Genomic DNA, 26,274 nt, shown 5'->3' on the forward strand with positions numbered 1-26,274 from the left:
TATTTAGAATGGCAGTTCTAGCAATTTCTCTTGCCATGAATCCAATTGAAAAGATAACAAGATGCCAATAGAAAGCAACATTCTATGTAGTGTTAAGACTCTTTATTGTGCAGAAACATTCGCTGCTACTGTAGAGGAACACCAATTTATGAAGATACCATGTGAATATTATTTCTCTATAGAATTTAAAGACCAGAAGACCACATGTTTATCTGTTTGTTATCACAGAGCAAAGTGACTCTTTCTCATGTTACTGACAGGTGCACTGCTATTTACCTCAGCTTTCTAGAAAATGTCTACTGAAATTCCTTGTGAGGATGAAAATCTCAGGTAAAAGTGTAATTCTTTGCTGTTCTGCTGAGGTATGCTAATAAAGCATTTCTCTGCATAATTTGGTTCTTAGAATTTTGTTTGACAAAGCTAATGACTGCAATTTTGTTATGAGAGTCTCTGCACTGCTCCTGCATGAATTTTCCCTCCATGCTGTGTGCCACCTCAGATATCCTTCTCATTCAATGCCACCAATGAGAAAGCACTCTACCAACTGTAGGAATCATCAAGAGCTTTTGTTTCCTGTGAAAAGTTCCACAATTTCATGGTAATAGCAGATACATAGTATGATGTCTTTTACAGGTCTATGCTTCTCTGATACAAGTTTCTGTGGCTTGTGAATATGACACATTGGAAGAGGCAGTAATGACTGAAGGGATTACATGGAGATTAGGACAAAGGATGCAAATAGTGACTGGACAGTGATCAAACACTGTTTTGCAAACACTCATAGTGAAAAATAATGTACTGAAAGACATTAATTGCTTAGAAAAAATTATGGAGGCAATGTTAGTCAGCAAGAAGATGAGCATAAATTTTAAGAGGCACATGTTGTGTTCTTACCAGCTTGTTTATTGCCATGGGGTACTAACACACCCTGTTCCTACCTTAATTTTTCTATCTAATGTGGAGATAATGGTACTTATTTTCTTTTTAAATGCCCTTTGAGATCCTTGCAGGGTAGGGTAAGTATTACTATTACTTTTACTATTGCACATTATCAAAAACCAAAGCAGCCTTGTAAAGAATTCATTTAGAGGCTTTAAAATATCATGTTACCTAATGTATTAAGGGAGATATATAGCAGCAAGAGGTTTCCAAATATATTTTACAAATACTAAATTTTATTTCCAACATTGCATTTTGCATGCCATGAACAGTAGCAAGTATAATATGCTGTACATGGACAACTGCCAAAATTTGATTGTATTTATTAATTCCATTCAAACTATATTCACTGCTGGACATCTTTGGATGGGACACACAAATTGTTGCTATTCAGATATTTTATGGGCAGATATTTTCCAACAGAAGATAAGAAAACTTCTAAATAAGTTAGATGTTCATTTTATTGCTCAACTGAAATAAAAGGTTTCAACTCAGTGAAAGTCTTACTGTGCTTGAATATCATCTGGAATGGCAGAAAGATGTGCATGAATTTGCAGACAAATAAAATTTAGAGATCTCATCTATTATACAGCTAACAAGAAGTGCAACTCTCCATTCAGGAGGAGGAACTGAATAGTCTTCTCTAAGCATCTTAGAATAGGTCAGAGAAGACAATATTGCAGAAATAGGAGATTTCAGTCTGAGGGACTGAATTGTTTTGTTTACTCTTTATCAAAGAGTATAAACTGTCCAGAAAATTGCTAGCCTAAAAAGAGAGGTACTTGACCAGAAGTGACATGAGATTTCTCTTCACTGTTCCCCCACCATCACTACTACCACCATTGCTAGTAGTGGTAGATATTTCTTGGACAAAGGTGTTATCACCTTTGACAATTAAAATGTTGTCCAGCATTTCAGCTTTGTTTATGTCTTGGCCTTTCTACATTCTTACCAAGGCAACCATTTTAAGTGCTGCAGCTAATACAGAGGGTTTTCACAATAAACCTTTTCTTGATTTGTAGGGATTGGAAATGTTTTCAGAAGATACATAACATTCTTAAACCCTATTTCCTTAGAGTTTGTTCACGATAAGGGAGGGATTCAGGCTTTTTCATGACTAGGTAATTTTTAAAAAAATGAGTGATGATCAAATCATTAGGCATGTGGGGAAAGTGATTTGCAGGAAATGAGATCAGTGTTCCAGTTTGATGAGCCACTGAACTGCTAAGCGGTTTCAACTTTTATTGTTGCCATCACTGTATCTGTTGCTGAGGAGAGAAAATATATTCCACCCCTCAAATGTTTTTCCCTCTGCATTACAAGTACATATTGTTATCCAGTCCCCTAAGTGCATGTATTGCAGCTTGCTAATGACTATTGCAGTAAACGAAACAACAGGCATGCCACCAAAATGAATATAGTCCTTCAAGAGAGTCTCTGACTTCTCAGAGAAAGCTAGAGGTGATTGCAAGCATAGCTCAGGAAATAAGCCTAGCAGAGCCTGAAGTTTGGTGAATTCACAAATCATCTTACAGTGAAACATTACAATATAAAGTACAGAGCGAGTTCTAAAGAAGTGCTTCTAAAGACTATGTATGTTCTGTGTGTTTCACATAGCTGACATAAATTAATTTAACTCTAAATACCATGAACCCCGTGGCTAGCAGTGACAGTGTTGCTTCTTGAAACATTTTCCTCATGATTTACAGATAGCAAACAACATGGATTACATACTATTCCTGTTTATCACTGTATATATTCATGAGTTGACTGCATCTATTAGCAAACTATATAAAGTATGAAAAGTATTACAATTATGTTATGGGAATATTTAAAAAATATTAATGGGAATATATCTTTTTCTTTTTCACAGTTTTCAAAGGAAATGTGAAAGTAGTTAGGATTAGCACAGGCATTTTTTTGAAGACTGTGTAGCAAAAACGTAAATGGAGAACTAACATGCATTGAGGTTTTTCATTACTGACCTTGATAATGTGATTAAGCAGTCTGCATTGAATGAAACTTTGTATATTCATTTATTATAGACTCCAGCCTCAAATTTCATGGCAATAAATGAAGATGTTTCAGTAAAACAAAAAGTGACTTTGGAACCTGAAATGGTAATTTCATTCTAATTATTTTGTTATCTATCCATTTTCATGTATGTATGCTTCCTAGATCATGCCAAAAGGCAGATAGAGCAAATGGTAGCAAGAATGGTGTTTCCAATTCAGCTGAAAGGAGTACATTAGAATAAATCATATAAAAGTTGAGAAATTAGAGAAATCAGAGAAATCATTCTATCCTAGGGAGGTCTTTGTTACATTTGTGTCAATATGTTTCATTCTTCTGCTTATTGTTTGATCCTCATAAGGCATTTGGATATAGTTACATCCAAGTTGTACAATATCTCTCTTTAGCCATGTTGTCATGGTTTGACACTGGCGCAACGCCAGCACCCCCATGAAAATGCATCTTCCCCAAATAAATGCTGTGAGATGTTATCAGGAACAGAGCAGAGCAGGCCCAAGCTTAATAACAAAGGGAAAAAAAACTTTATTAAACTACTACTAATACAGAAAACACATGAACTAAATCCAGGATGAAGACCTTTTAAAACACCCCTCCTCCTCCCAATTTCTAAAACACCCACCATGAAACATCACCCGGGATTCCTGATCAAATTACCACCCTTCAGATAATCAATACTCAAGCTATCAAGGGAGAGAGAAGTCTCTCTTGCACCACAGACCCCCCAGGAAACACAGTTGCCACCTCCTGTGTTTCCCTGTCACACATGGCAACCGCCCGGAGAAAATCTGCCCATGTGACACTCTCCTTTCCATGTCACAGTGCTCTCACCACTGTGCATGGACAGACTGCTCATAGGGCTCCTTTAAGGATGCTTTGCCATGGACCCAAAGATACAACAGTTCAGCTTCTCATCTTGGGACTACAGTCCCCCCCATTTTCCCCTGGGGCCAAGGGTCCAAGAACAGAAATCATCTTCTTTCCCGAAGACAGAGGGCATCACCATTCTCTCCTCAGCTTTCTTCTGTTCTTGCCATTCCTGTGCTGTTAGAAGCTGAAGCAGGTCTCCTTGGGTCACCACTGCATCCCCCTAAAATGCAGTCTCTATTGCAGGAGATTTTGGTTCAGTCTATGGCTAACAAGAAAAGTTCAGTCAAATGCTACTTCATCATCTCCTCCCACCTAAATATTTCTTCTTCTAACATCTCAGGTCCCGGACTGTCTCTCTTCCACTACAAATCAAGGAGGAGTAATATTTTACAAAGCCCTCATTTCCCAGAAAGGGTTAAAAGTTCAGACTCCCTGGACAGCTGAAATCTCTGTCCAGCATCCCGTCTCCCACACTGGGCATCATCCCCCCCCTTTCTCCTTCTCCTCTGCCGGCAAATCTCCACGTGCCATCAGGCTCTCTATCTCTTTCCCTCTAAGGGGGGGTGGACAAAGGCATCTCCGCTTCTCTCCACCCTTCCGTCCACAGGAGCTGGCTCAGTTCCAGACCCTCAGCCCCTCGGCCTACCTGGACAAGACCGCGTGGCTTCCCCTTCCCCACCCAGCCTGAGGCTGGGCAGGGGAGAGTCTGCACTCTCTGACGACCGGAACCAAAGAGACAGTTCTCCTGGGAGTTCTTGCTTTTAACCCCCTGTGTTCTCAGAGGTGTGTCCATGCCTTCAGTGGTCACTCCAAAGTGCCAATATCCAAACCTGACCACTGGTTGGTTTGACCCAACTTCCTGAAAAAAAATTCACTTCCATGTCAAACCACGACACGTGTTTAGATAAAAAATGTTTTTAAACCCTGAGTCACCAATCATCTGTGTTAATGAAATAGCAAAGGTCTAAAGTATTATAGATGCTTATTCTTTTTCCTCTTCGTGGAAAAAAAAACCTCAGGAAAGAATTTTTATAGCTGAAATGTAGTAGTTAAAACATATTAGCTTTAAATTTAGTGGGACAAAACTGAAACAGGATGACCATGTCAGAGAAGATTATGAACCTTACCTTTCTATGGAAATTTTGCTTCTTAGAGCTCCATAGTAAAAAATAGTTTTTTGAGACAAGACAAATAAAATATTTTTCAGAGGTTTTTTTCGCTCTAAATTCCTGCTTGCCTTCTCAAATCTCAGCAGATTCTCCATAATTTTTATTCCTGTCCCTCAGTTTGATTAATGTTCCCAAATTTGGTTTTTTTTCTTTTGTTTTGCTTTAGGTTTTTTTTTTTTTTTTAATTCTGAATGCTGTGCTCCCTCTCTGATTCAAGTTCACTGAATTCATCTTTATTATGTTACTCCTGTTTTTACATTCATTCTATTTCTATTCTGTCCAACCCAATTCTTCTCTGTGACACAATGCCGAAGTCTGTAAAATGTAGTAATTTGCAGCTTACTTTTCCAGGAAAGCTGTCTCTTTCACAGATGACACAAAATGAGCTGTAATTCATGACTGGATACCCGAACACATAATTTGAAAAGAAAATACTACCTAATAATATTTTGCTGCATTTGAACTTTTAAATGTTAAATCTTCTATTATCTAAAGGAGCCTTATTTGAAATTGAAGGATTTTTCAATGGACTAAGTTCTGGCTCGATTCACTGTTTTTGAACTGGCTCAAGCAATTCTAATTATAAGCTACAATCTAAAGCTGTTACTATTTGCCAGATATTTCAACCTTCATGAGCAAGACCCTTTAGGCTCATTTAGAAAAGCTTACAAACAAGGAGATTCAGTGTTGTTCACCCGCTGGGCTTGGGACAAAAAGCAAGTATGAAAGCTGCCAATATTTCTATATTTGCTTGTTTCATCTGAGTGGGACCAGTGCAATGACACAGAAAAAGACTCTCTGAGCCCAGAGCGAAAATAACACACTTGAAGTGCTTAATGGGTTTCTTCTATGAGATTTCTCCAGCAGCTTTAATAGAGCAGGGTGAACTGCTTGTATGAAAAAAATTTTAGCTGATGAATTTCAGTCATTGTTTGTTTGTTTTCCCAGTGTCTGGATTGCTCAGCAATGAATTTGATTTTGTTTCTGATTTATAATTATTCCAAAACCAACTTGCATCGTGCATGGTCTGTATATTTCAGATTAGTTTCTTCCACTGTAAAGCCACCTGCTCTCAGTGCCTTGTGGTGTCTGAGTAAAGTGGCACAGTGTCCATGCCAGTGCTGGGGGAAGGAGGATACAGAACTATCTTAGAAGAGGAAGCTTTAAAGACTTTGTGCACTTAGTCCTTTTTGGAGATAGGTCAACAACATAGGAAACATTTTACAGTACATATTTTCAAAAACATGATTAATACCTTGGAAAGCATTGTAACATCTTACTAAGATATCACATTTAAATGAATGCTCCTTCATAATCAGTGCAAACTTATACACAAAATTGATCTAACATCAGATCTTTGACTCATTTTGTCTTTGTGCAAAGGCTATGAGAACAGTATTTCCCTGACCCCAGAAACAAAGGGTACGGTTATATTACCACAAATACATTGCATCATAATTATGTGCATCTTGCTGTAATCCAGTGCCTAATGAATGCAATGAAATCATTAGGGTCAGGTGCTTTGTGTTGATATTTTAGATCTAAACTTGATGAAACTTTCACAGAATTACAGAGTGGTTGAGGTTGGAAGGGATTCAGAACCAACTTTTATGGAAAAAACAATTAATTTTCCCTAAGAGCAGAAAACATGAAGTGTATCTTAGTTCTAGCTGCTCCTCGAGGGAAAGAAAGAAAAGAAAAAAAAAGTGTGTCAACATGTAATATTGTAACATTCAAAGGTTAAACTGCTTTTTTCATTAATACCTACTTCTTCATGCCCAAATGTGTATTAGGTAGAAACTGTGGGAGGTTCTTTTATTCTGACAGCCTTATAACTGAGATATATTTTCACCTGTCATGTAAATCAATAAAATATACAGTACTTAATACTGAAATGTTTCACTATTAGAATAATTTTCTAATCCCTCCGGATTAGCATATTGTAAAATAGAACACTCAATTTTTTATGAATAAATTAAGTGTTTTGCAACTTGCAGTAATGAGCTAGTGGGTTCACATAACTTTATAAACGGGTTAAATTAGACAGTAATGCAGATGTCCAGTTTGGAAATTTGCCTTCCTCAGAGGTAAAGTTCCTCTTTACTGCACTAAGGGCAATAAATCTGATTAACTTTCTAGGGTTTTTTTTCCACCTCTTATCATTCAAAATTTTGCATCAGCCTTTATTTTTCCTTTTACTATGAATTCTTATGTTTATGTATATTTCAAAGAAAAGATAACCATATTAATTATTTTGCTTCCTGGAAATAAACACAGAAATTCTTCCTCTTTATTGGTGACAGAGACAGGTATTAAACATATGTTTTGCAGTGTAGGAAGAGGAAAGCCTAATGGCTTTGTAAAACCTAATGGCTTTGTAAAACCTAATGGCAAAGATTTGGCAAACTATTTGTAAACAATTTAGGAAAATTCTCCTTGAACCTAATCTGAAACATATAGTTTAGGCAACTGTTGGGGCATGATTAGGGAACATTTAATTAAGCATCCTGAACTTAATTAAGTCCTGGTAGATGAAGAATTCTCTTTCTGCTCACTTCTTAAGCAACCTGAGTTGCCCATGACAACCTAATAGAGCATCCCAGTGGAAGCGGCTGGAGTTAGGGTTGACCTCTGCTTCTATCAGAGTAGCAGAGATATGAAAATAAGAGCTCCAGTATACATGAATAATACGTAAACAGCTCATGTTAAGAAATTCTAATTTATCTATCTTTATCTAACTAAATTAGGATCAATTAGAACTTGATTGGGCAGTCTAGCCATGCAGTTAATTATAATGTAAATGTACCAGAAGTTAGGGAACAGTTATAAAAATGCTGGATGTAACCTTTCTGTATCACATCTGTCCACTTGTTTGTATATTGGCTAATTAATCCCAGCTCCTGTAACACAGTGATTAAGATTGGGTTTAGAATTTGTTAGCTGAATGTCAGAAAAAGCAGTTGTAAAAGAAAAGTTAAAATCATTGATATGCAGTGAAACATTACTGTGAAGATACTCTCCTTAATATTTTTGAGGAAATTTCATGCTAACTTCTGGGGAAATTGGAGTGAGGAATTCATAGATGGGGTAAGTTGATGTAGAGTAAAAAGATTTTAATTTTCATTTAACTTTTGGATTTTAATACTTTAATAGAGGATTTCCCATCTTCCCTATTTCTTGCCCTTTTGGGTTAAAAATGTTTTTTCAAGGCATATCCTGTAAATTATGACTTTTCATGAACATGAATTCTGTTAATTTTAAATCTTGGCTGTAAATAAATTCTTGGCCAGTGACAGTGACTCAGGACCATCTCTTTTGATTCAGTAAGTTATATGCAGCACAAGCATTTTTGATTTAGCCATTTGTATCTCCATTTGTCATATTGACATACCTCTTGGTCTTACACTGGAAAAGATCTAGTCAAAAGCAGACTTTTTTTTTGGTTTTGAGCATGCTTTGTGAGAAGAGAATATTGGTTAACAATTATATAGTTTTGATCTGAGTTACATATCGAAGCAATTTTTTTTTAATCTTCTTTCATCCCTCCTTTACTGGCTGCCCAATGTCAAAACAGGAGGTTTACTTTTCATTTTCAGACATCATCCCTGACATGCTGTTGGCAACATTATCCTCCAGGCTCTTTCTCTTGTCTTCTAGAAGATGTTTTCCCAAGAGGGGAGAAAAAAAAGCATTCTGTCTTTAAACAAGGAATTAAAAAAGGAAAGATAGAAGATACTTGAAATTCAGTGCCCTGACTTGCAGAGCCATTAAAAACCAAGTTTTATTTTAACAGTGCACAAAGGACTGTTTAAAAAGGTTATGTATACTTAGCCTTTTATTTCCTTCAACATAGTGTTAGCAATATTAAAACAGGGTTTTCTAATAGTACTATAAACAGGAAAAATGGGGACACCATGACTCAAAGGGATTCAAAAGGATGTAATACGTGGTCCTTGTGAGGATGTTGTCTGAAGGAATCCAGTGATCACAGGGAGTGGACTGAATAAACTACAAGGAGCTTTTTTTTTTTTTTTTTTTACACAGTGAATAGAGACATGGGGCAGATCATCCATAAGTACCCCTTTTTGTTTCAAATAAACTTGGGAATCAGAATGGATTTCAGTAAAAAGAAGGGACAAGTCATCTAGGTACAACTGCCTTTTTACATTTTATTTCGACTGAATGAAAACTAATGTAAAATACAGGGATTTCTTTTATCATAGATCAAATTATTACAGTCCAATTTAGAAATCATGTCTTAATGATTCCCTAGTACTGATCAGCCTAATAAACCTTCACCTTTTACAAAAAAGATGGAATTCTGAAGGCAAAATAATAACGAAGCTGGTTTGCCATGGCTTCATCCTCTGTTTCCTGCATCTGTCATGGGTAAGTATGTTATGTCTCCCTCAGGCAAGGCACTTTACCTGGAGAAGTATTTACACAACATCTGTCAACTTTGGTTAAAATTTGGTCAAACTAAGTTAAAAATCATACATAGTTAAGAGAAACAGACATTGATACAGAGGATAATAGGATCACCTTTTTCTTAAGGAAATGAGATCAAAGCTCTAAAATGGCAAACTGTTTTCATTTATGGGATAGAAGAACAAAAGAAGCATGAGATTGTTGTAGATAAATTCTGGTTCCACAGAAGCTGAGGGAAGTTTTGTTTTATGTTTTTAGTATTGTTATAACCTAGAACTAATTCTTCTAAATTCTCTCCAAGCAAACTATTCCTGCTAAATCCAGAAGATTTTCCCATGGCAAAATCATAGGATATGTCTCTAGGAGTTTAATGTCCACATTATATTTGTATTTGACAGAAGGAATTTAAGTTTCCTTATTGCCTCATTGTCCATTTGGAAACTTTCTGTGAACAGCAGAACTAATGTGACTGTGAATGTTCATTTCCACTTTGTGCTTTTCTACTGTAGTTGTATTTGTTTATGAAACAAGTTGATGATACAGTGAAGAATTAAGTATTTATAAAAATAAAGAAATCACTCAGTGCTAGAAATATATTGCTTTACAGAACTCTATTTATAGAAGGTAAATGACTGTGCTTTAGAATTTATAATTAATTAAATATGCAACATCCCAAACATATATATATTTAGTGTTCTGATGAGGATACATGGTTATCCATATACAAATATTTTATTCAACCAAAAGAAAGCATGAAAAGCAACCCAGATGAAGGAAGTTGACTGTCTTGTTAAGGGTAAAACTACAGTTACAGACAGTGTTCTCTTCAGAAGAAAATAAAAAGGAAAAAATCTCAGATATTAAAGTTGATATGATGCATATAATCCTATGGATAACATAGGGATGCTAATTGTTCAGTGTGCTGTTAACCAGTAGAAGTAGAATCCATCCCTGCAGAGGATGTCTTTGTGGTGGAAAAGGCATTGTAGGATAGCAGGAGGTTCTGGAATTGTATTGCTTCCATGGGGGCAAGTTGTGCAGCATTATTCTCAGCCACCACTATTTTTAATGCCTGTGACATTCAGTTTGAAAAATAAAAATTCTGTACAGGTTTTGGAAAAAAGGCCACAGACTTTGAACAAGGAACAGATGCAATGCAAATTGGCACAGCACAACTGGATGATTTCAAGGCGAGCAAAAATCTAAATTGCTTGGAATCATACAGCCTGGTCCTTAATTATGTATATGCATCCCTATCAGAAATAGGCAAAGTGCCTGCCAGCTACCCCATCTTCCTCTGAACCAATCCTATTGGATTTTAGAGATATCTGCAACATAGTGTGTGTTAGGAGAGATATGATAGGCAAGAAGTTAGTGGATTGCGGACCCATTTGGGAGGAGTGCTTTGTGCCTAAGGGGAGCAAGGTGCAGAGACATTTTGATGAGAGGCAAACGAGGGCATCATCATTAGCAGAGGAGAGGGGATGAAGGATAATGCCATAATAACGTTCTCAGCACAGCTGGAGAGGTTTCTGTCAGTGACCAGCCCTGTCCTTATAGTTTGTCAAAGTGCAGCCATTATATCTTGTGACCAAACAGCTCTGCCTGCCTGGTTACAAAGAACTAGGAATAATGAAATGGTCACTGGACACCTCATTTGCATCCACTGTGCCGCCCTTCTCACAGCAATACACTGGTCAGATAATGTTGCTGTCACATTACAACTATTCTCATTTTCTACTAAATGAGATGCAGACAAGTGTAAATGTCCCACTCTTAAAATTTTTCCAAGCTTCGTGCACTTTTATCTGTTTATATTAGAAACCTGATTATAATAACCTTGGTTCTCTGCAGTTATTTCTGAAGACTGCAGGATAAAGAAGTAAAATAATGAATCAATACTACTGTCTGACAAAAAATCAGATATGGAGTTCGAGCATGTTAGGCAAATTAGCCTAGGTTTTATATTTCAATGTCTAGAATATTCTATAGATTTTGTGTATTTCCTTAAATGTTGTACTACTGAGAAACATTTTTAAATAGCAAATAGGAAAAATTAAGTCCATGTAATTTTTTTACTATTGCAGATTTCATTATGAAACATCGCAAGATTAAATTTATTCCAATAATCATTACAATGATGAAAAAATTCCTTGCTTCAATAATTGATTTATGCTTCATTTAAATGTATGGAGTAGTTTCAATATAATTTCTTATTAGCTCTAATGACAAATTTTAAAATAGCAGGGCTCTGAAATAAAAATGAAAATTTGCCATACAAGTTATTACATTTAAATGGACTTAGTACTTAATATTTAAAAAATCATTTGATGTAAATAGCCATCATGAATCACTGCAAATATGATTAGATGTAATTAAACTTTTTCTTTACCCATATCTAGTTTCTTCATAAGAAATGATTTTATTTCCTCTTTTAATATTTTTTAGGATCTTCAAGAATTTGAAGTGAAAACCCAAGACATATCACCATTGCTTATTCAGATTTTTGTTATGTTGGTCAAGAAGTTAGATATCTTGTCATATATGTTTGTTTGTATTATGTGTATGTAATTTTTTATACATTGTGCTACTATTCTCTCCCTGTTTGGGAGTTACATGCATGCTATTGTATGCACTCCATTAGAGAAGAAAGACAAAGAGAACATAAAGATGAAATTTTGCAAAAACCTGTGATACTTCTAAAACCTGTTAAAGTATAATGGCAGAAATTTAAAAAATATATCCCTGAGTGGCCTTATTAGGCAATTTGTTTTCCTTTCATATGAAGTTTAAAGGGAAATATTACTCCAACATAGGATCCTACAAGTGCAGCCAGCAGGCAGCTCAGTCTTGGGAATCTGGTGTGGCTGCTCTATACAGACCACAAAACTGCCATTCAAGTCACAGTTGCTGTAATGCAGAGGGAGACTGTATGCTGAATTTACACAGTACATTTGTAATGCTGAAAAATAAGCCATGGCACTTGGGAAACTCTACTAGAGCAGTGCTCCCAACAACTACTCACCTGTTTAAGCTTAGACACACAAAAGTTTTATCAGTGATAAAAATCTTAGAACAGGTCTATTAGCTGTCTCATGGTGTCAGGAGAAAGTCCTCTTTTAATATGCATCTGCTTGTATTAGCAATACTGTAGCTTTACTTCCAGCTCTTTAAGAAAATTTTATTCATTCCATGCAAAGCATCTAAAAGTAATGCAAGTAACAGGAGAATGACTGGGGATGATACACCTGAAATCATTGAACTAACCATAAACAGGTGCCAGAGATTTTTGAAGAAGAAACACACTGGCATTTGAATACATAAACTGTTGAGAATTTAATTGCTTTTGGAAAGTAAAACTGTATAACTATAACAAAAATTACTTCATTAAATGTTTGGTGGGGTTTTTGTTTGTTTGGGGTTTTTGTGGGTGTTTTTTTGTTGTTGTTTTGGTTTGGTTTTGTCTAAAACAAATCCATAACAGAAAGATAAAAAAGTTAAATGGGAAGCTATACTGGAGCTCGGATGGGTTCTGAAACCTGTTCTACTCAATACAGATTATTTGGAAAACTGGAAAACTGGATGAATGCTGTGGTGGCAATTTTCCTGATGATCCTATGCTATTAGTAATTAATATTAACTGTGCCTGAAGAGCTGCAAAGAAATTCCTAAGACTGAGTGACTGGGTAATAAAATGACAAACGAAATCCAGCATTAGTAAATGTGAAATGATGTCCTGGGGAAAAAACAATCCTAACTTCACAAATAGGATTGATTGTCCCAGTCTGACCATTGCCACTCAAAAGCAAGATCTCAAGGTTAAATAGTTATAAATAAATGGTTGCAGTCATCTCTGTGCTCAGGAGTCAAAATTAGTATTAGGAATTATTAGGGAAAAAATGCATAACATATCATTTTTCCATCTGTATCATGCAGGCAGGTGTCATCTCTTTCACCTCATAGCAGTGTATAAAGCAGGACTGAAAAAGAGTAAAGGAAGATGGCCAACAGTGTGGAGCAGTTTCCCAATGCAGCACATCTTCATCTTCAAGTTGGAAGAAAGAAAACCTACGGAAAGTGTGTTGTAGACTGAAAAAAGTATGCTATAATGCAGCATGGAAGGGAAGAACAGGAGTGACTAGGCTGCCTCACTCCGAGTAGGAGCCGCATGGAGCAGGTGTCACAGTTGGGATAAGCCCAGGGGTAACACTGCCCCATGGGCATTGCAGCTCTGCTCCATAGCAGCGCACTGTGCAGATGCTGGGACTTCATCAGGGGTCAGGACAAAACTGAGCATGAAAGGCTGGCTTTAAAAGTCTTTGACACAGAAACAGTTGATAGCTTGGACAGTTTTCTAGGGGAACGTGTTTGTTTCCTATGACTTTTCTTGTGCTATTTCTTTGACATTTCTTTTAAACCTGTGTCAGATGCAGATACAGGCTAGATAGATGGACTTGTGTTTTGACACTATGCATCCATTCCTAGCTGCAAGTGCTTATTTGCAAACAGTATTAAAAATGCCTTCATATGAGCTGGAGTCTTCCTTTTTTATGGTTTTTATAGAAATAATTTATTTCTAATTTATAAGAGAGAAATATTTAGTTCTATACTTATTTTAGATTTTTCTATGCAAAAAAAATATTAGTAGTATTTTTCCTTGATTAAAAGTGAAAACAACAAGCATTTTTTTGTATTTCTGTGCAACTTATCTGACTTTATCAATAATATCAGCAGAAGTTTACACTTGGTATTAATTACTTTAGAGAAATGTCTTTCAATAAAGTAGAATGTCATCAAAAAATATGACTGATCAGTAGAAATGTAGACCACTTTCTAAAGAACTGTTTTGAAAGTTATGTGTGGCTACTTTTACTCAGAAACTGCCTATCATGCTTATATGTTTTTGCAATGATTTCCACTTGCCATAACAACAGAAGTTTAACAAACAGTATTTATGTGCTGCAGGCATAGAAGAGTACATAAACATAAAAGTAACAGAATGCAGGTTGCCAATCACATCATTCAGTTCTCCTGAAGCTTCCAGATAGTTCTACTTTGCTAAAAGTTTTTCTTTTGTAAGCTTTGGAATTCTGGAGAATCTATATTTTCTGTGAGGGAAGGTTTTTCTTTTTTTTTTTTTCCCACATGGAAAACTCCACTTTAGAAAATATTTCTTCTCTTAAAGCATGTATGTAGTTCATACCTATATTACACGTATTCAGGTTTGGTGTTTTTTAATCCACTAACAACTAACAGTTGTACTGCTTTAAGAAAAAAAAACAAAAACAAACAAAAAAAAAAAAACCCTGAAAGCAAATTTTAACAATTTTTAACCATTTAATGTTCAAATTCAAGGCCCTTGAAGCAAGTGCATTTGAGAATGGACTGGAGAATAACACATCTGTCACAATAGCTAGCTATAAAATATTTGCACCTCTTTCATAAAGGTTGCATCAGCACATATTCTGCCTTGAGCATTTGCTTCTCAGAAACACAGAAAGAAAAGCTGGAGATGTTAGGGAGTTTAACCATAAGAAATAAGCATTTTAAAATTCCCTTTATGTAGATGAGAAGTATTTCTGGCCTGGCAGCTCTCTAACAAAAACTAACAAATGGAAGATAATCATGGGCGAAACACAAGAAAAAAAATCAACCTAAGATAAAATGATATAAACTGACAAGAAGCACAGGGGAAGAGTTAAATGTATCAGAGAAATGCATATATTGAGGTACAGATGAAAATACACCTATTGTTGGGGATTACTGAAAAAGGTCATCCCAAAATGGGGGTTCATGACCTAAGCTGGCCTTTGTAATTGAATATTTAAAAAATACATTGTTTCATTTACTTTAAATTTGTATATATGTTCATGATTTTGTCCATAACTTTGCTAACATAAACATCTGAACAGTTTGTCACATTTAAACATAAATTTGAAGTTAGCACTATCTATTATTCCAAAGCAAGCGCTCCATATATACTTTCCTTTCAAAACTGACAATCTTAAAAGTGTGCTGCATTATCTAATGGAACAAACCAAAACCTTTTGTCACTTTCTAAGTTTCTGATTTCTGGTTAAAATTATAGTATGTTCATCTAATTGCCTTAATAATAAATACCTTTAAAGATTATATTAATTTTTCAAAACAAAGTCATCCAAACTTTAAGCAGAAATTGTGGAATTTATGGTTTCTAGGATTTTTGAGGCAGACACAACTAGAATGCTTTTATTTAACTCAATTTCAGATTTTCCTTGAAAGGGAAAGAAAAATGAAATACAGTGGAATGTTTGTGTTGAGCCTGAGCTCTGATACAAGATTTTAAACAATCTAGCATATTAATTTTGGGATTATCCATATAAATAACAGAATGCTAAGGCAAGAACTAAAAAATATGCAGCTTATAAATTAAGTCAGTAATTTAGGGTTCACTATGCCTGAACATAAAGAAGTTTAGCAGTGTATGGGAATGTAATAATTTTATGTCATATATTTTATTAAGATGGTTTAACAATTAAAACGTATTTCAAATGCAATATATATTTTTGGCATGAGAAAATAATTTGAAAGATGTCAACTTGAATCACATAACAGTGATTATTTACAAATGTAAGATAGAGTCACTTTGATTCTAATAAGTAAATGCCTGGCCTGAAGTCACACCTTCATATGCATCTAATAGTGCTCTCATTTTATCATATTTTAAAAATCCACACCTCATATTTTCTGTTTCCTTATATGGATGGTGCTAATGACACACATAGTAAACCTTCTATTAGCTTTGTACTTCAATAGAATTTGTTTAATTTCAGCTGTCAAACAATATGGAGAAAAAAAATCCATTTTTTTGATAACTCCAGGATTTAAAATGCATTATCAGTATGACAGCAGTAAATGTTTTCCAAACAATCTTATTTATGGGCCGTGTTCTTTCTTGGTGTAAACACAAATCTGAGCAGCATGTGAAATCCCTCATTTGATTGCCATAAATTGTGCATGTTACTGATGTAAGATTTATTATGTAAGGGTGGTTGAGTAAACTAGCACTGGCACTGTTGATATGCAACATTTTACCTCCAGCTCCCTTACTGAGATCTGAGTGGAGCTGGTGTTACCTGAGAGACTTTACCAGCTGGTGACTGTTCAGTAGTCAATTCTGTAGAAATAATAATATAGAACTATACAGCCATGGAATATGCTGAGTTGGATGGGACTCCCAAAATGACCAATTACGACTCCTCGTACCTGAGAGAATTTACCAAATGCATGTTGAGCTCTGTCAGGCCGGTACTGTGACCACTTCCCTGGTGAGCTTGCTCCAGTGCCCAACCACCCTCTGGGTGAAGAACCTTTTCCTAATATCCAACCTAAACCTTCCCTAACACAACTTCAGGCAATTCCCTCAGTCCTGTCACTGGTCATCAGAGAGGAGGGATCAGTGCCTGCCGCTCCTTTTCCCCTCACAGGAAGTTGTAACTGCAGTGAGGTCTCCCTTCAGTCTCCTCCAGGCTGAACAGAAGAACTGACCTCAGCTGCTCTTCACATGACTTTCCTTCCAGAGCCTTCCCCATCCTCATTGCTCTCCTTTGGATGCTCTCTAATAGCTTAAATTACTTTTTTTACATTGTGGTGCCCAAAACTGCTCACATTACTCAAGGTGAGGATGCACCAGGGCAGAGCAGAGTGGGAAAAATCTAAATAACATAAAAAAAATATATGTTAGTCCATCTTGTAGTGGAGACTTACCTTAAACATGTAATGTGAATTTGACATTCATGCCTCTTCTGATTTTACCAGAGCAATATGTTAATACTGGAGGACTGTGAAGGTTTTCTAAAATGTCTATTTCTCTTTACACTACATCCATTAGTGAGCAAATGAGATTTTCCCAACTGCATGTGCCTGGCTCAGAAATGGCTGCAAAGACATTTTTAATGCATCCTCTGCTCCGTTGGAGTAGCTGAGTACTTGAACATAAAGAAATTTAGACACTTGTCAGTAGTTTTGCAGCTTTGTAAAAGATTGATAGATTTTCTGATGCAGAATCTGGCCCTAAAGGTAGCTCTGAAGTACAAATCCCCAACTGCACTATAGAGCTCTTTTGCTTAAAAGAGTGTACCTCACTTCTCCTAGAATGGCTGCAGCCAGGTCTGTTTTAAGCTACAGAAGAGCCCATCAGGACCTAGGATCCCAATGTGGCAGTATAAATTTTACAAATTACTTCTATACTTTGTTTTTATTTCCTATTTACCTTTTGTGCTTTTTGTACTCATTTCATATTTAACTTGAAATATAAATATAAATCCCACTGAATAATTTTTTTTTTTAATAGAAATGAATTTATGTACCCACTCCCCTCATGTTTTTCTGAGGAGGGGTGGGTATATATTTTCAAACACTTTCTGAACCTTGTTGCTTTTAGTTGTTTTACAGTAAGTCTAATAGAAATGCTAACTCCTAAGGGCTCAGCAAATGCACAGTGCATTGAATGCAATTTTTCAAAAATTCCTGGCTGGAAAAAGCAGTAGCTGCTCTGGTGTGCCAGTGGGAAGTGCTAAGGCTGCTCTGCTGGGATGGGTGCAGGGTCACTGCCAAGACTGGTGCAGTCCTCAGGCTTTTGGGCATTGTGTCCACTCATCTGTATTCAATAATCATACCTCCAGATTTCACCATGTTGGAAGAAAGTATTTTAACGTCATAGGCTTCAGAGAGACTGCAACCAAAGAGAAACAAACAGGGCACATGTCAGTCTGTCCTGAATTCAAACTAATAATGTGTATTAAACAAAGAGATTGCAGACATTGTGTGGTTATATCATCTGCATTTTCTCCATCTGACTGAAAACTATTCTTTTCAAGCACATGCTTTCTGCAAAAATGTGGAAAACGTATTTACGATTTCTTTTCTTGCACTTCAAAAATCTTTCTAAAGGTTGCTTTCATCTTGTAGATTTAATAATTCTGGATAGAAGACCATGCTCTTGACAGGTCTGTATTTTCTTGGACATATTGCATTGGATTCTGAGTGCAGTTTTCAGATTTTTTTAAATGGAATTTTGTGGGGTTTGAGCGTTTGTTTTTCATTATGTTAAACATAGAGCATCCATATGCTGCTTTCCTTTGGGATCTTTAAGAAAACATACAGTCATTTAAATTTGGGCTATTTTATCCCTGCAGTTGAAAAATTCCTTTAGAAGATGACTTCTGCCTTATATGATATATTTTTCTCCCTCAGTTGTTTCAAATGTGTGTTCTAATTCCTCCTCTTCATTATACTTTATATGACAAAGCTGTTGCAGGTAAGCAAACATGGATGGGATATGAAATAGGCTCTTAACTCCTGTGGTGCATGGTATAACTCAAAATCTTGACCAGGGTGCTCAAGTTATATCCCTGGTTCATGACCTTCAGGTTGGTAGGTCACAACAGGAAGTGTAGTATCTGGCTTCTATGGTGTAATCTTTATTGTAGGAATAATACATGAGATCTTACATGCTTCCATCAGTTGCAAATGTTCTTGTAGCTCATTGTACAATATGTCAGATGAAATTGATTTCATGATCTTTTGTATAATGCATATGTTCCAATAGTAATTTCAAACTTAATTTATTTCCTTGGAAATTCATTCATCTTTTGGGTGCCATTTTTAACCATCTTAATTTTCTATTATACAAGCACAGGGGGTAAATTCTTTGCTCTCATATACATGTCCCACTACCACTGGATTTTACACAAGATTTACACTGTCTAAGGGGAAAATTCAGCTTAGGAATATTTTTACTTTAACACTACCATATAAGCTTTTTTCTGTTCAAAACCTAGTAGGTATTTGGCAGTTGCATTTCATTTCAATCTTGCTGCTATAAGTAGAAATGCTTTTAAAGATATAATTTTTTCCAGATAATGTATCTCTGTAAATGACAAAGTTGACTTTATGTCTTTCAAAATACCTGCATAAGTTATTGGGAATTTTAAAATCAGCTGCAAGTGTGTCACTGAGAGCAGTTATTGCATAATTCCATTTTTTTTAAATTTTATTTTTCTTTTAGTGGTCGTTGGCGAATGATGAGTGCAGAAAATGAAAAAAAAGGAATCCAACACATTTCATTGGCTGCAAACTCCCAAGAATGTCTAAGATCATAGACACAATTGTTCTTACATTTTTGCCTTCAATAGGAAAAATAAGAGAATAGGGGATTAAGGTAGCCAAAAGAGTTTTAAAAAGTATATTTCATTGGGAAGAGTGGCATCCTGGCAAGAACAAGCACATTAAGCTGCAGGGCATTGTTAAGTAGAATAAATGTTTGGGCCAAAGGCAATGTATAAATGACAGTGCTGGAAATTTAGTTTTTCCCTTGGAAAAGAGGTTTTTTTCAGAGAGCAATATAATTGGCAAGTTTAAATACATTTTACATAGAGTAGGATCAGTTTATCCATTTATTCTGGGAACAACACAGTAATATTTCAATCTCAACCCTCTTTCTTACTAAGGAAGTATGAGCTGAGTACATCTCTAAGGTATAAGAGTTACAGCACAGTTGCTTTCCCTTGAACTATGAAGAAGTGTTTGTAATTCATATCTACACTTTTATACTCTACATTCTTCTCTATATTATTCTGGAACTGTTGCTCATCAATACGAAAGACCATCTAAGATGTGGCATAATTACTTGCAGTAATCTGTTTGGGGAAAAACATGGAATTAAATGATTTTAAAAAATCAATGAAATAATTAAGGAGGAATTGGGTTTATTTTTCATCCTAAGGTGTAAACCAACCAATACCTCAGATACGGCACAATAGTATTTCTGTGTCTTTCTGGAAATTACAGAAAACAAAAAACAAAAAAAAAAAAAACCCAAAAAGTTTTACAGAAATAACTCCTAGAATTTAGAAGAGTACATAAGTGTAGAGGGTTGACCCTGGCTGGATGCCAGGCACACACCAAAGCCACTCTATTTCTCCCCTCTGCAACTGGACAGGGGAGAAGAAATATTAAAAAGTATTCATGGGTTGAGATAGGACTGGAAGAGAGATCACTCACTGATTACCATCATGGGCAAAACAGACTTGAATTTTAGAGATACCAATTGAATTTATTCCTAAAAAAGAGCAGGATAATAAAAAGTAAAAATAGACCTTAAAAACACCTTCCCCCCCCCATCCCTCCCTCCTTCCCAGCTTTACCTCCTTTGCCAGTGGCACAGGGAGACAAGGAATGGGACTTATGATCAGTTCATCACCTGTTGTTTCTGCCACTGCTCAGGGAGAAGAGTCTTTCCCTGCTCCAATGTGGGGTCCTTCCCACGGGAGACAGTCTCCATGAACTTCTCCAACATGAGTCCATCCCGCAGTTCTCCACAAACTGCTGCAATGTGTCACTCTACCATAGGATGCAGTCTCTCAGGCACAGCCTGTATCTCCAGTATGGGCTCCTCTCTCCTCACGCCTGTAGGACCCTGGTGGGAGCCTGTTCTAGCATAGGCCTTCCATGGGGTCACAGTCTCCTCTCAGGCATCCACCTGCTCTGGCCCGGGTCTCCTCCATAGGCTGCAGGTGGATTTCTGCATCCCCATGGTACTCCATGGGCTGCAGGGGCACAGCTGCTTCACCATGGTCTGCACCATGGGTTGCAGGGGAATCTCAGCTCCAGTGCTTGGAGCACCTTCTGCACTGACCTTGGTGTCTGCAGAGTTGTTCCTCTCCCATATTCTCACCCCCATCTTCTCTGGACACAGTGACATCTGCACAATAACTTTTCCTTCCTTCTTAAATATGTTATCGCTGAGGCATTACTACAATTTCTAATTGGCCCAGCCTTGGCCAGCAGCAGATCCATCTTGGAGCCACCTGGAATTGCTTCTGCTGGACATGGGGAAGCTTCAGAGATCTTCTCATAGAAGCCATTCCTCTAACTACCTCCTGTACCAAAACCTGGCCATACAAACCCAATACATTAGGTTAAAAACACATCACAAAATAAAACAGGCCTAAAGATCCAGATTAAGAAATAATCTTTGCCCAGATTTAAAGTCAGAAAAACCATACAAAGTATGAAATTAAAAGTCCAAAACAAAACATAAAGAAAATTTTGGCCCATTACAAAAGGTGAATGATACTCACAAGCACCAAGTTATGAAAGCATTTGTTCCTTAATCCATTCACATCCCTTTCTTATAAATAAACAATTTATTTAATCTCAAACTTGAAATATTTTATACTTTAAAATATTGGTTCACAAATGCATCCAAAAAGATAATGACATTTCTCAGCAAGTGTTTGTACTGAAGCCTGAACTGTAGCTATCCATCAGACTGTTTACTGGCTGAAGATGGCAAGAAATAAATGCCGGCCACAGGATTTTATATATAAACACTGCTAGTCTCTCTGAAGGAGGTATTGACTGGGACAGCCTTACAATTTTTACGCCTGTGGAAGAAAAATGAGGGAATCAGTTTTTGACACACCCCATGACATACACATACGAGAAGGTAGTCAGGAGCATGGGTGAAAGACTTAGATATAGAGAAGTAGATTTGTTCCCGGTGAAGGGCTCAAGTGCTACGTCAAGGTATTCCTGCCTTGATGGTATAATATTGGGCTACACTTCTTTTGCTAAACTGCATTAGCATCTGCTCACATAGTTTCCTGGTGAAGATATCAATGCAATCTATGAAAGTCCAGGATTAATTTTCCTTTTCCTTGTTTTGCACTTGGGTATATAATTGCTAATAATATCTGGAATCCTAAAAACCACAAGCACTATTGTACACATTGAAGGTTTTTCAGCTCGTAAACTGAAAGTGTTCTAGGATATCCCTGTCTTTTCAATGTCTGAAGATGTGAAGAGAAGTCTGATAGTGCTATTCATTTGTTCATAGTACTCAGTTTAAGTTAATTGAAACTATACTTAGTCATAGCAAAGTCATTCAGAGGGTAAAATGCGGTTTTCTTTTCCAAGTGAACACTTTGTGCATCCCCAAAGTCTTCTATTTTGCATTAGCAGTCTGAACAGATTAATTGGATGTATAACAGTCAACTGCTGCTTCCCTGAGTTTCTACTCTGTGATCACTGATCTGTATATTTATGGGTGGACAACCCTGCTACCTGGATTCTTCTTAAATTTGACAAGTACACAGCTAGATTAACCTGTTACAGACATCCTGATGACATGAAATTCTCTTTGTCTCTAACAGTTACCAAGTGTCTTTTGAATTTCTGTAGCTTTTGGGCTCAAAGGATACAAGAAAGAATCCTGTTCAGTTCATCTGAATTCTGTTCACACATGCACATTTATAAGGAGCGAAAAAAGAAGGACAACTTCCATTATATAAATACATGAAGAGTTTCAGTTTGCCAATATGTTTTGGAATATTTCCCAAACTGGAAATCTCAGTGTTCACCATGATCCTTAAATAAAAGAAGGAATTATTTTGACAATTTCACTGCTGCTTAGTATAAGTGCTGTCATTTGTGTTACTATTACAGATCACAGATCAGGGTGGGGCGGGGGGAGAAGAATATAATCTTAAATGTATATTTCTGGAGCTATGTTTTTGAAAGCGACCCGTGTAATTCAGTGATACCTATGCATGGTTACCTATATGGATATAGTGAAGCTGTAAGAATATCATATTACAGACAATGAGTGTGATTTTGTCAAATTTGCCTTTTTTTAGCAAAGCCGTTCTGCTGGCTAGGCCTGCCCATGTATGAAATACTGCTACTGTAAAGCCATGCCACTGGATTATACACAGTTTCTGTTATACCTTTCAGGGCATCTGCATGGCAGATTTAGGCAGCACTCTTCTGCAATTCCTCACATTCCTCTTCCTAATGGCAATGGTCCATCACCAGCTGCTCCACAGCTACAATTGCCTTTCAGCACCGTTTACTTTTGATTCTTCCTGGATGTGGTACATTTTGTTTTATGTCATGTCACTGTTGTTATACTTACATAATGTACTTAAGTATTGTTTAGATTGACACAGTGTTAGTACTAAAATTGAAAATAAAATGTCATTATTGGCAAGAGCAGCTGTTTGCACGCACATCATTTTCTGAAGTTCAGTTCATTAATCAGGCAAAGCGGGAGTTTTGTACAAATGGTAGTATTTTTTCTTGAAGTATTCTATGGGCTTTAGATTTCCATCATAACAGAATTGAGTAGTATAATATAGAAGAAATGTTTGATGTGATTAAAACTGTTTATTCTGGGTTTGTAATTGATTTAATTGTAACATCTAGAGGGCTGCAATTTTGAAAAGTTTCAGCCCTGATTGCCTATTATTCACACGACAATGCTGAAATAAAATGACACTATAGTAAATGAAAACATAACAAATAACCCTGGTGGTTCAATAACATTTTGAAAGAAAATCAGTGGATGTTCTGCAGAAATCACCTACAGGAATTGCAGGAAAAAAACCCCATGTTTTAAATCAGTTTTTGTAAAAACCTGGTAAAAAATGACTCTCACAGAAACTGTCATAATGTTATTCATCTAGTAAAGCTGTTTTGATTGTCTTCTATAATTTTAAATAACACCTGCTTGTGAAGTGCAAACAAACATTAGGAAAAAAGTCTTGTTATCTGTGCTGAAGCAATAGGGCTATATACCCTTAAATCTCTCCCCAGCCTATACTACCCTCCATGTAAAAGTCAAATGCAAAGTTCACTAAATTTGCTTGGAATCCAGGAGTGTTTAGATTTAAACGAAAAATTTTAACTGGTCCTTGACCCCACACAAAGCCTAGCTTTCCACAATATAGGTAAGCTCTTCTTACAAACCAAGTTTATAGAGTAGGAAAGCCCTGGATGCAGTATGTTTCAGCATTGACTGACCAACTGCATCACACACATTATACCCTTATTAATTCCTATAAAGAGAAAAAGAAAGTATTCAAATTATTTGCAATAAAAATGGTAATTTTTTACCAGTCTTCATAGAATCGCATATTCAAAAAATAACAGAATCACAGAATAAGGGGTTCACAAGGATCATTGAGTCCAACTCCTGGCCCTGCACAGGACCATCCCTAAGAGTCACACCATGTGCCTGAGAGTATTTTTCCTCTAAGAAAAAAAATTAGTCCTAAGTAGTTTACATGTTACCATGAATATTAGTGTCGTGTTTTGAGTCACTGGACTGACATATCTTGGAAATATTTTTCTTTTCCTTGGTGAGCATTGGTGTATATTCTACATTTGGTGATGAAATAGTAGGAAAGAGTTATAATGGCTCATCTTTTAGTGTTATGTGTTACATACATTCTAATTTGCACATGAAGGACCTAAATTTAAATTCCCAAATTCAAACTTTCAAGTTTAAGCTATTAGGCAATATCCATTCCTTCCTTTGCTTTTACTCTGCTGTAATTGTGGTAAGTTCTGTGTGTGTAATTGGGCTTTGTGCAATTGTGCTGTAATGTTTATAAAGGCCAGTGAATTCCATTAACACACAGCTTTGAGGCAGGACTTGAACTTACCTAGTGAAGGATGTTACATTGTTCCTTTTTAGGATAACATAAAAGTTTGTATAATTGGGTCTTAATAATATTTTCTTTTATTTTTCCCCCTAATTTTTGCAGAATCATAGAAAGGTTTAGGCTGGAAGGGACCTTAAAGATCATCTAGTTCTAAATATCCCACCACGGGCAGAGATGGCACCCACTAGATCAGCTTCCTCAAGGCCCCTCCCACCCTGACCTTGAAAATTTCCAGGGGTGGAGCATTCACTACTTTATTGACTGACAACCAACCATGATTGTTACCAGTGGTTAGAATCAGTTAACACTTTTCATAGTTCTTATGCGACTGTGACTGGGTCTTTGACAGCATGTGGGTTACTTGAACATTGCTATATGTAGTCAATCTAATCTTCAAAGAGAAAATAGTTTTGCAAACTGCTTCTAATTGACACTAGGAGGTAGTGTGTTAGATTTATTTTTACATTACTAATTCAGTTAAATATTTACTGGAAAAATTCAAAAAATGCTCTACAGATGACACTGGATTAAACATTTGCTGTTGTTTCATCAGTGCTAAGTGATTTGTGTAGCTATTTCTTTGAGCAGGTCTAATTTTTCAGTCTTTTGAACAAGCACTTAAAAATTTAGAGCAACACTGTTCTTTTATTGAAAGTTATTTCATAATCTTTAACAGCAAAAATGAGCTATTAGATTTCCATATCACCCAAAAAGGAGGTAAAATGTATCTCTAAACAGACTTCTTCAGTACATAAGAAACATAACTTAAAAATTCAGTATTTATTTTTTAATGTTTACTGATGTGGTTTAAAGTATTCAGGAGTTAAAAAGAAAGGCAGAGAACTGTCAAGGAAATTGAGACTAAAGCTATTACTTTATTACTCTACTGATTATTCTGAAAAAGGAATTGTTGCTGGAATAATAAAACTACCAAGGGAAGAGCAGTTGGTCAAAAAATGAAAGAAGCACAAAAATGTTCATTGAAGTAAAAATGCTATGTATAATTTCTGCAGTCTCAAATCACAAATGAAGATTATAATTTATAGAAAGAAGTATAACAGAATGTAAGATTTTAAAAATTCCTTTGAGAATGTGATCTTTAGTACCATATAACAAATTTTGAACTCATCTGATTTTGTGTTTGAAAACGTCTGAATCATTTAAAATATTGTATCCTATTATGTCTCTATCACTATGCATTTTGCTATGCATTGGCAAGAATATAAAACATAATTACTTTAGCATTCCTGAAGAATGGTTAAGTAGGTCTTATGGAGTTTTTGAGCATTTGAAAATGTTCAGCTGAAAGACTTGGGGTTACTCCAGCTGGAGAAGACTTTGGGGAGACC

General features: G+C 36.1%; 1 long non-coding RNA gene across 1 annotated transcript; it reads left to right on the forward strand.

Annotated features, from left to right (window-relative positions):
* Positions 1-258: 258 nt before the first annotated feature.
* Positions 259-13,948, forward strand: LOC128808824 (uncharacterized). The gene is made up of 4 exons (XR_008437548.1): positions 259-330; positions 2,813-2,881; positions 2,985-3,038; positions 13,374-13,948. It is a non-coding gene; the product is annotated as an uncharacterized LOC128808824 (long non-coding RNA).
* The last annotated feature ends 12,326 nt before the right edge of the window (positions 13,949-26,274 follow it).

The sequence above is a fragment of the Vidua macroura genome, chromosome 6 (assembly GCF_024509145.1).
Source record: "Vidua macroura isolate BioBank_ID:100142 chromosome 6, ASM2450914v1, whole genome shotgun sequence".
In the NCBI taxonomy this organism is placed as follows: Eukaryota; Metazoa; Chordata; class Aves; order Passeriformes; family Viduidae; genus Vidua; species Vidua macroura.